General features: G+C 37.5%; 1 long non-coding RNA gene and 1 pseudogene across 2 annotated transcripts in view; both read left to right on the forward strand.

The window, feature by feature from the left end:
- Positions 1 to 12,003, forward strand: part of LOC309474967 (elastase-1-like) — a 130,695-nt pseudogene that overhangs the window by 13,234 nt on the left and 105,458 nt on the right. The window lies entirely within an intron of this gene.
- On the forward strand, positions 1,086 to 3,205 carry LOC309476506. The gene is made up of 3 exons (XR_014198218.1): positions 1,086 to 1,175; positions 1,264 to 1,596; positions 2,921 to 3,205. It is a non-coding gene; the product is annotated as an uncharacterized lncRNA (long non-coding RNA).

The raw sequence follows: 12,003 nt of genomic DNA on the forward strand, positions 1-12,003 counted from the left end.
AATATTTAACTTTATTAACTTAATAAAATCTCTGAATATCGTTTACTTGATTGTTTGAGTTAAACATGCCAAAATAATTGAGTAAAAATCCAACAGTTAATTTTATCTAAAATTTACAGATATATTTAAGTTTTTTTCAATAAAATAATTTAGTATTTGACTAACCAATTATTTCTTTATAATACACTTAATATATTTGTGAAATTTCTATCAAAATATTTGAGAATGTTGAATTAAACTGATCTGTTTCAAGAAACAAAAATATTACTTAATTCAAATCAATATTAGGCTATTAATATATTTAACACGCTCAAAAGTTTACTCAATTAAAACAATTCACCCAATATTGGTAGGCAATATTGTATACATGTTAAAAACAGTGTAAAATGTGCTGTATTGCTGTACTCATCGACAATAAAGGCCAATGTCATGTAACGTATACTGGTGGTTGTATGGAATAGGCTACTATTTTACAAAGGTTTAGAGGAAATTAAAAAAAAGTTAATATTACTCATAAATAAAAACAGTTAGGATAATATTACTCATAAATATTGTTTTTAAATGTTTAAATGTTAAATTATTTCTACTCAATTTTATTTGTTAATGTACCAGATGCAGTTACTCAGATTTACTTAATTTTTTTTACTTGCATTTACTCAATACATACAGAATATTTCATTGATTTCACAGCTTTAAAATTTACTACATTTTTTTTAGTGTAAAAATGTTTCACCAAAAAAATTTAGTAAATAATAGTTAAACTTTTTACAGTGAGACAAAGCTTGTATGGCCTGTTAATGTTTTTTAATAAAGATTGGAACAAAACTAATAGGACTTCAGTAAGTCAATGTGTTGTTATGGGACTATTCAATGGACTAAAAGTTTGAAAGGTACACATTTAAAGTTCAGTACTTCTAAACTTGACATTAATGTATCAAAAAAAAGATACAGTTCAACACAAAAAAAAGGATATTGTTTGATTTATACTGTAAAATGCTCTTACCGCTAAACAAGGAACTTCATCTCATCTCGGCAAGAAACAGTTTCAGGGTTCATTTCAATTAAGTCTTTACCTCTTTAAACTCGTGAAGGGTTATTAGAGCAGGTTGCAAGTTCTTGAAGAAAATGCATCACACATTTGTTTTTTTTCTGTCTGTGGATATTGTACTTAGCTGGTAAGGTGTAAAGGTTTGTTTTTTTAGTTGTTTTAGTAAAGCATCATCAGTTGTGACTGTAAAATCTTTTCCTACACTTGTTCTCCAGGTGTGTTTGGTGTTGAGGCCGGTGAAACAGAGACAGTATCAGTGATGGAGGGAGATTCTGTCACTCTACACACTGATGTCACTGAACTACAGAGACATGTGACAGTGTGGACGTTTGAACCGCAAGACACTCACATCGCTAAAATCAACAGAGTTCACAATGAGACCTTTCACGATGGTGCCGATGAGAGATTCAAAGACAGACTGAAGCTGGACTATCAGACTTGATCTCTGACCATCACAAACACCAGAACTGAACATGCTGGACTTTATAAAATCGAAATCTTTGTTGAAAACAAGGTCTCGAACAAGAATTTCATTGTCACCGTCTATGGTAAGCAGAGCATTATACTGTGTGCACATTTTATTTGCCTCTTGCCATATTCTTATTTCAAGTAGGATTATTAAATTATCATAATATAATATAATATGTTAAGATATGGGGTAAAATATGGGCTAGTGGGTAAATTGAGCCACCAATTAAACTTAAGGGAACAGTGCAAAAGATGATTTGCCAAGGATAAGGCATTATGGCATGACTTCTGTAAAGTTGCTTTGAATAAAATTAAAACAAAAATTACCTGATAACAAAAATGTTATTTATTTAATCATATATGGTGGGTTATTTTATTTTAACATATTTAAAAACATGAGATGGGAGGAAAAAATATATATTAATGCTTTTTCGTTCTTTCGCAAAAGTCTTGCAATACCCTGATAAACTTTGCATTCGCTCGCAAAACCTTTGCGTTCCCTCGCAAAACTTTTGAGTTCTTTGCGAGCGAATGCAAAGTTTGTCTGGGGAACACAAATGTTTTGAGAGGGAATGCAACGGTTTTGCGAGTGAACCCAAAGTTTCTCTCGGGAAAACAAAAGTTTTGAGAGGGACCGCAAATGTTTTGTGAGTGAACGCAAAGTTTATCGGGGGAATGCAAAACTTTTGCAAGAGAATGCAAAAGCGCAGAATTTTTTTTTCCTTCCATCTCCTATTTTTCCCATCATCACCTGTCTCTTTTAAGGAGTCTGTACTTTGTGCCTGACATGTCATCTATGGCAAATCTTCCACTTGGTCTGTTATTGTGGTATTGTCTAATCTACATTCCTAAATGTCATTTAAAATCAGAACTATCAGTGGTTGGTTGCTTTTCATGTTGGTCAAACTTTTCTCTTTTTTTATTCTCAGTCCAGAATGAAAGCTTTAACTAATGAAGGGTGATTCAAAGAGTTTTTACTAGACTTAATCATAATGTGAGGAAAATAAAAAATCCTTTCGATGTGGAAGTTCACAATGCAAAATTCAGCACTTCTCTGTTCAGGCAAATGGTGGTTCAAATAAGGGAAGTACCAAATACTGTTTCCCATTTCTCCAAGAAAAATAAAAAATAAACTTTTTCTGTGTGGCACCTTCTATAAGCTAATTTTGCAACTATATATTTCACAGTGCCAACTTTACTTCTAACACTTGTGACATCTTAAATTGTGACTTTAAACTGTATTTCACAATTATGACTTTATATCTCACAATTGTGACTTTATTTCTCAGAATTTTTTTTCTTTTTTTTTTTCTTATAATTCTTTGTTTATAAATTGTCACAATAAGACACTGGCACTTACACTGACTTTACTTTGGTGTCTCTTTATTTTCTTGTGTTATTTAGCTCTTCTGCACATTCCTGTGATCACCAGATACTGTGCCCAAAATCCTTCATCATCCAGCTCAAAATGTTCACTGCTGTGTTCAGTGTTGAATGTGTGTGATGTGACTCTCTCCTGGTACAAAGGAATCAGTGTATTGTCCAGCATCAGTGTGTGTGATCTCAGCATCAGTCTCTCTCTACCTCTGGAGGTGGAATATCAGGATAACAACACCTACAGCTGTGTGCTGAACAATCCCATCAGCAACCAGACCACACATCTGGACATCAGAGGACTCTGCCAGATCCGTTCAGGTATGACATTTGTGATATGATGGGGTGAACTATAACTGTCACCCTCCTTTTTGAGAATGGACATTAAAATGCACTATTCAAGCTTAAATGGTTGTAATTCAAGAATGCTTTGGAGTATAGACCTAAGTTCAGTCCTGTTTTAAAGGGAAAAAATAGCAGATTATTGCTGAAGTGTAAGCAATTTTCAAAAAATGTAAGTATGAAAAAGTTATGGAAGTTTAAATTTACAATAAATCAAATATAATTTAATATTTTTCTTTTATTTAAAATATATACTTTACAAAATATTTTTTGAAAAAAAATACTTTAAAATCAAAGCCATATATCTAACGAAGTTGTGTTTAATTGTATGCATTCTGCTATAACAAATTAATACATTTCTGTCCAAATAACACTTCTGTTACAAAATATAGAACTTTGAGGCAGACCTTTCTGACAATATGTGTTTTGTCAAGATTAGAAAAGGTTTTGATTATAAATTATGAAACATGATGACGCCCAAAAGGGGAGGAGCCTGATCAAATAATTTAGAGTACTGTTTCTATGGAAACAAAACGTCTAATTTCAAAACAATTTTCACAGGATGAATTCTGAGTTTGTAATGATACCTAATTTATGATAACTACTAAAATATGTAATGTAATAAAAAAAGGCAATAAAAAAAGATATTATATTTTAGAGGATAATATGTATATTATACTTTTTAGAGGATAATATTTTGTCACGGTGTGACAAATAGCATATGGAACTTATTCCCGCTGAAGCAGTGTTCCCGTTGGGACACTTTGAGTGTAACACCGTCCCCAGGCCTGCGTGTGCGTCTGTTGCCATGACAACCCCAAATGACAGATTGACAACAGGTGTGGGGAATTTACTCTGAGAGTTTGGGTGAGGCCCCGTCAGCATTTGAGAGAATATAAAAAGCAAGAGAAAGAGGCTGTTGGTGTGGTTCTCCCCCGTGAGAAGTCGTTTTATCGGGTGGTTGCAGCTATTGGAGTGTTGACTAATGAAGAGGAGAGTGTTGACTAATGAAGAGGAGAGTGTTGACTAATGAAGAGGAGAGTGTTGACTAATGAAGAGGAGAGTGTTGACTAATGAAGAGGAGAGTGTTGACTAATGAAGAGGAGAGTGTTGACTAATGAAGAGGAGAGTGTTGACTAATGAAGAGGAGAGTGTTGACTAATGAAGAGGAGAGTGTTGACTAATGAAGAGGAGAGTGTTGACTAATGAAGAGGAGAGTGTTGACTAATGAAGAGGAGAGTGTTGACTAATGAAGAGGAGAGTGTTGACTAATGAAGAGGAGAGTGTTGACTAATGAAGAGGAGAGTGTTGACTAATGAAGAGGAGAGTGTTGACTAATGAAGAGGAGAGTGTTGACTAATGAAGAGGAGAGTGTTGACTAATGAAGAGGAGAGTGTTGACTAATGAAGAGGAGAGTGTTGACTAATGAAGAGGAGAGTGTTGACTAATGAAGAGGAGAGTGTTGACTTGATGAGGGACTCGAGGGCAACAGAGGGAGAGTGAAATGCCCCGTTTGCATTGGAGAGGAGCTAAGTAACCGAGAACTGAGTCTCGTAATTGCATGCATTCGACACTGAATTGGATGTGGTTTGGAGTGTTTGGATCACGATCATAAATATCACTGAGTGGATTGTACTGATTCATTATCGATATCTTATCTCTTCCTCCATTATAAATGGTGATGTGAACTCTGCCTGTGTTTGTGAAGAAAAACATCTCAAAACCTCCTTCGCAGCATTGATGATCGCGGCCCCCTCGGACAGAGACCCAAGGGTTAGTGCTGGCTTTAAATTGCACTTCGTGAAGTGAGTTTGCAGTGCCTAAATTGCACTTCGTGAAGTGAGTTTGCAGTGCCTAAAATTGACATTTTCTCCCACATTATATGCTTGAAGTGGAATTGCCGTGGGTGTGGAAGATACAATTCTCTTTACTGTGCACTCTCCATATGTCATGCTGGTCTACTGTCAATAATGAGAGCTCAGTGACATTGATCTGTTCTATCTATCTGGATGTTGGAGAATTATCATCTGGGATTAGAATTTAACCCCTCTGTTTGTGCTAATAGGAGAGGAGATGCCCTGTTGAAATGCTCACTGTTTGCCTCTGAAGAGTCCCCGTTTGTTTTGTCGACCTCGAGTTTGCTGTACACTTGTAACCCACCTGTGCTGGGAGAAGTGACTGTCCCTCTGTCACGAACGTGAGGCTGGCACGCTCCGTCTGAAATATCCACTCTGTCTGTGTCAGAAGAAGCCCCGTTCAGCTTGTCGACTTCGAGTCTGCTGCATCTTTGTAGCCCACCTGTACTGCGAGAAGTGGTCATCCCCCCTCAGAAAAAGTGTGAGAGCTGTACGTCCTGTTTGAAGCATTCTGTCTGTCTCAGAAGAAGCCCCGTGCAGCCCGTCGACTTCGAGTCTGCTGCAGCCCCGCAACCCACCTATATTGTGAGAAGTGCGCGTCCCCTTGCAACAACTGTGAGAATTGTATACTGTTGAAGTACTCGTGAGAACTATACACTCTGCTGGAAGCATTCATTCTGTCCGACCGGACGAAGCCTGTACCGTCTGGCGACTTCGCGTCTGTTACCGCCTTGTAACCCACCTGTACTGGAGAAGTGCCCGTCCCTCTGCAACGAACGTGAAGACTGCATATTCTGTTTGAAACATCCAGTCCGCCTGTCTCAGGAGAAGCCCTGTTCGGTCGTCGACTGCGAGTCTGTGGCATACCGGTGGCCCACCTGTGTGGTGAGCAGTGGCCGTCCTCCTTTAACGAACGTGAGACCTGCACCCTTCGTTTGCAGCCTGTTCATTCTGTCTGTCTCGGAAGAAGCTCCATACAGCCCGTCGACTTCGAGTCTGTTACCACCTTGTAACCCACCTGTACTGGAGAAGTGCCTGCCCCCCTCTGTGAGCGAGCGTGGGAACAGTGTGCCGTGTTGGAGTCGCCATTCAGTGTGTTCTCCACCCATTTACTCACCGGCTTGCCGTGTACCTGCTTAAAGCCCTGCTCTGGTGTCACAAGGAAGGTAGAAGAGTCTGACCACACCTCTCTCAAGGAAGACTCCCCTGGCCACCCTACCTTAAGACCGTGTACCTGCCGTATACGTACCTGACTGACATCCATCCGCCACAAATTCCGCACCTGTGAAGGAAGGAAGGCCGGAATTACCTACTTACCAGAGGAGACTTACCGGACTGCTCACTTGCCAACCGCATTCCCACCTACGAAAGACCTACTTGACCATTCACCTGTTCGCCATCCATCCACTGCAGGGTTCGCACTGAGGAAGAGGTGCATTGTTCACCTTCGATCCCTGAGGGCAACAAGGAAGAAGATTTTAGATTAGGATTTCCAATTTGCTTTTACTTCGAAATAAAACTTGTTAAATTTATTCTCTGTCTCCGACTCCTCCCTCTGACACGCTCCTCGAGGTGGTCCTGGTTCAGGGGTGGGCGCAGTCTAGCTTGGCCCATCCCGACCTGTGATATTTTTTTTTTATTGACAAATACTAGATTAAATGTTTTATTATGAACTTTTAGCATTAAAACCAAAGTTTCAATTATTAAAAGTGTGTGCGTCGACTTTGTGACAAACGGCAGAACTCCTGTTATGATGTAGATTTTTTGAGGTGCGCTCTTGTCATAAATTCATCTATTACTGTTCCTGAATAAATTGTAACAAAAAACAGTGCTGAAATATCTATTAAGGAGTCTTAGACCTTTCCAACGATATATAGTTAGTCATGATTAAATTAAGATTTAATTGTAATATAGTGAAGTAAACTTAGGCGTCCCGTATACGGGACGGTGACAGTTAGGCCCTGTCCCAAATGGCACACTCCGGACTTGTGGACTTCCTCAGAGTCCACACTTTGGTGACGTCATATAGTGCAGACCTATAGGGCCCTTGGCGCGAGTCCATGACGGTGCATTGAGAGGTATTTTTGGGACAGACTCGATCGTCACGCCGGAAATAACGGTCTGGTTGTTGTTGGACAGGAGAAATCACATTTTTGCGCTCCGACGTCTTATCTCCATGTCAACTACACAGCCTAATTTTACAGTTCTATATTTTGATATTGTGCATGCCACCTGGGCATTAGACAATAGATACATCATGCTTATTTAAATGATGTATACAGTTGTAGCTACATAATACATAATGTTCCATTTGAACTTAGATTACAATTTTAACACATAATGAAAATGTGCATGAGTTTCAGAAGAATTTACAGGTTTCAATATTCATACTATGTTTATGACTCAGTAAAGCCCTGACATTCGTTTCTATTTATTTAATGAATAATAATGTGATCGTATTATTTAACACACTATTATTATGTTTGAGACATCAACCACTGCTCGATGACCATAATGTTTGTATAAACTGTAGGTAACAACTAGTAAAATATACATCTAGGTAATAAAAACCATAATATTTTCTTCTCAGCCATGTCAACAATTATCCGTGAGTGAAATCTCCTCCCATCTGTTGTCTGATTGGACTTTCGCAAGGATTCCTGGGTAGTTAAAGTGCGTGGAGCCTGCATCTATGCGGGCTTCGCGGAAGACCGCTTCAAGGGTACAAAGGGGGCGCTGCTGAGCACACTTCAGAGTGTTAAAATGCTGAATGGGACGGCCTACGGACTCGTAGACTCTGCGAGCACGCGCAATTCAAGTCCACGAGACCGAAAGTCCTCATGAAGTGCGCCATTTGGGACAGGGCCTTAAAGGGTTTTAAATACGATTGTCACTCCTCTTTTGAGCGCTTTAATCTCATTCTGTCCACACGGGCTTTTGTAATTTATGGGAGTGACAACCAAATTCTACAACCAAATTAATTATGATAGTGTTTAGGCTACATAACAAAACTGGACTTATAATAGTAGCACTTATCTGCTGCTGTGTTCCCTTCAAGATGGTGATGCAGTCACGTGATTCTCAGGTGAACGAAGCTTCGGCCGTCATAAATCACGTGCTGATGGCAAAAACTAATTAAAAAAAACGACATTCATTCAATACTTTTTGTACTGTTTAATACAGTGTCTTTTTGTACAAGAATAACGTTCAACATAAGCCTACTATACTATCAATCGAATGGGGTCTGCGTTTTTTAATCAGTTTTATTTTGATAAACAACAATATAATATCGTGACTACATGAAAAGAGCTTAACTGTTATAAAAATGCAGAAGTGCAATTTTCCTTTCCTCTCAACTCTAGACATGAATTCACTGAAGCTGTGATCCGATTGGCTCTCTCTGCTCTGGTGGGCGTGGCTGCTGTTGCTGTGCTGGTTTATGACATCAGATCAAGACGAGTTTGAAAGCGGAGGACAGAAAGACGCCCTGCTGCGTTATTTCCTCTCTCACAATCAAAACAACTGTGAATGCCGCTTGCAATATTTACTTTGTCACTGAATAGCATTGAATATAGAATAGTAAGGAACTTGCATCCTATTGGTTCATTTAAACGAGTATAAATTTGCCATAACAATAAGCGAATAATCTCGTTAGCTGCGCATGCTCTGTTCCTGTAGTTTGCCACTGTTCAAACAGTGAGAAAGCTGAGTTTCTGCAGAGCTGGAAAGGATGAATCTTAAAGTGTTGAAACTATTTTATCACATTGAACATGACAGACAGAACAAACTCCATCAGAATCTCACAGTGAAACACTGTCAGATTAATTTGACCTTTGAAAGATTGAATCAAATGTTGCCAGGTAATTTAAAGGTATAGCGGAGGATGTTTTACTTCCTGGTGGGTAGTCTAAACTATTGGTCCTCCTAATTGTCAATCATTCTGGTGAATCAATCAAACTTTTCAAAAATTGGAGAGGGCGGGTCTTATCTAAAATTTGGAAAGATCCTCCGCTATACCTTTAAATTTAATTCACAATTATAATAACAAAACAGGACTGTATTTCTTGTCACATTCAGTCTGATTTAACCCTCTCAGATGCCACTGTCAGCTGAATGCAGAAAGCTTTTAATGTCACAGAATGACCCGTCTCAGCGTTTACAGGAACAGAAATCTTCTCGCTGTGACTGAACATGTGCGATTCAGATTCATTATCCGTATTAGAGAAGCGAAAGCTTAAAAATGAGACGATCAGTCTCAGTCTGATCAGACGATCAGATCAGTCAGAAAAAGCAGCAAACCCTGTAGGCTTGTAGTTTTGACACTGATTATTATATTGTGATTTCAAACAGAATTACAGCAAATTGAGAAAGACTTTCAACTTCATATAAACTGAAGGGTCAGATTCTGGAATCCATCGCTTCAATGTACGTATGTATTTATATTCTTTTGAGTGATTTATAATCAAGTTAGTAATCAATAATCAGTATTTTTTCTTTCTACATATTAAATGATTTGAATGACTTCTTAAAGCATTTATTTTACTTTTGGTGAATAGTGGTGAATGTTGTCTGCACCTCTCATTGAGAGAAAGAACATGTTATCTGGATGCTTTTGGAAACTGTTCTGTTTATAGTTCAAGCTCGACCGATTTCAACCATGATGAAGCTGTGTGTGTGCGCCAGTATTATTTGTTACAGATCAGTATTGGTGGACAACTGGCACTGTTGGTGAGGTGAACACAAGACGAAATGACAAGCTGGCGCCTAGATAAAGCAGTTCTGTGAGCTCAGGGTGTCAGCCGTATCATTAATGAAGAGATGCTTCTGCCTATCAGTCCATTTGTGGAAATTTACTGTTTATCTATTTCTTAGCCAATCAGATTCATTCAACCTGACGTGATGACGTAGTTAGTGATGTGTAAGAATATAATTTATGTTGTTCTGAGACTGTACACCAGAGCGGCCTACGAACTCCTTCTGCGTTTGAAACTGCAAACTATATTCAGTAAAATTTTCTTCAATTTATTATAATTCTGACTCTTGTCTCTAATTGACTGTATTCATCATATCTAGTCCTTGAGCCATTAACTGTAAATTCCCCAACACCACTGTGCTAAATATATCTGTAACATTATAAGGTATACATGTCTTATAAGTGATTATTTGTATTATATTGTTGTCTATTCAGGCATGCAGTTTTTCCATTCAGTGAGAAGAAGGAAAGTTTATCTAGGCCTAAATGTGCTGTAACTGTGAGTCAAAAATGAAACAAGGACAAGAAACATGATTTGATCTTATTTGTTGATGAATAGTTTGTGCTTATGAGTGTGTCAGACTAGCGCTCCTTAAATTGAGATCATTGAGATCAAGACAAGACCATGGCAGAGTCAAGAACAAATCAGCGCTCTTAAATTCTTCTAATAGATCCACATTTACTGCCTGAGAAATGTCTTATATTTAATCAATAGGATAAAAACACCTACAGACAGCTGTGTGCTGAAAACTCCCATCAGCAACCAGAACACACATCTGGACATCACTCAACTCTGTCACACACATTCAGGGGGTGATATGATATGAGGAAATTTTTTATTTAGGGGTGAACTATCTCTTTAAATACGTTTAAGCGCTTTAATCCCGTTTTGTACACAGACTTTTGTATTATAAAGTAATACACAACCTGCCTTCAAAATAAGGCCCTAAAACGCCACTGTATGCGTTATAGAAATAAACTATACCTACTATTACATAGCGTTGCTATGGTTATTAATAAGTGTTTTAGCCACAAATTACAAAAGCAACGAGGCCTTGAATACAAAAGTGTATAAATTTGGGTTCTTTTCTCGGAAGTTGTTGTTGTTTTTTAACACTTCTACTGCCATCTGGTGCTCAAAAAGATGAAGTGCATCTATAGAGCCTTTTCATGGCTAGATTGGACTTTTCTTGAACTGTAATTTGGTTTTTAATAACATGCCAAATATGACCACAAAAACCATTATGCTCTTCAATTATCAAGTTCAGCTAATTGAACAACATCTGAAATTTTACTCCCATTTTATCTTTGTTTGTGATTATTATTAACACAATATATATTTTATGGTTATAACTAAGTTCAGATTTAATGTACTCTAAAGATTGTATTGTGTACATACAGTACATATGGTATGAAGCAACACACATTTCAAACAATTTTACCTTTTTATTATTTATTAATATTGTATAGGTACATTGTTTATGAGTTGCATGCTAAAATGGCTGTTAGGAAGCAAAATAAGTGTTTTTCCACTAGAGGACAGAAATGTAATAAGATCAGAGGCATATCTATATCTAACATGAACATGTATTCCTCAAGCAGATGCTTTTGTCAAAATCAATAAAACAACACAAAACAACACAATGTGGTTATACTGTAACTAAGTACTAGGATTGAACAAAGGCACTTTTTCAACCTTTTTTTGCTACAAGTGCAACAAGAGTAATTTTAAGTGCTTCATCATGAATACAAATAAATTCAGATCACAGTTACAATTTGGCATTCACATCTGATTGGAAGATGAACAGATTCACTTCAGATCAGACCCTTATTTAAGCATATTTACTAAAGCAAAATAAGGCACACATTTACAATTTCAACAAAAAGAATATTAAAAAGAATATCAATGTAAGGTTGTTGTTTTGTTTTTTTAACAATAAAAGGGTCACTTACAGTGAAGTTTAGTAACCCTGAATGGTCAAAGATGCACTAATGATTTTCTACACATGAAGAGAAGGTCATGTGATCTCAGCTTTAAAGACACTGATCAATCTGGTTCTGCTGTTATTTACATAAACAGCACATTCAATGGTTAGAGAAATACTGCTGTGGTAAAACATCTAAAAAAAGCATATTACTTAAACTCGCTGTCTACAATCACA

Source organism: Leuciscus leuciscus (assembly GCF_965113295.1).
Source record: "Leuciscus leuciscus genome assembly, chromosome: 15".
In the NCBI taxonomy this organism is placed as follows: Eukaryota; Metazoa; Chordata; class Actinopteri; order Cypriniformes; family Leuciscidae; genus Leuciscus; species Leuciscus leuciscus.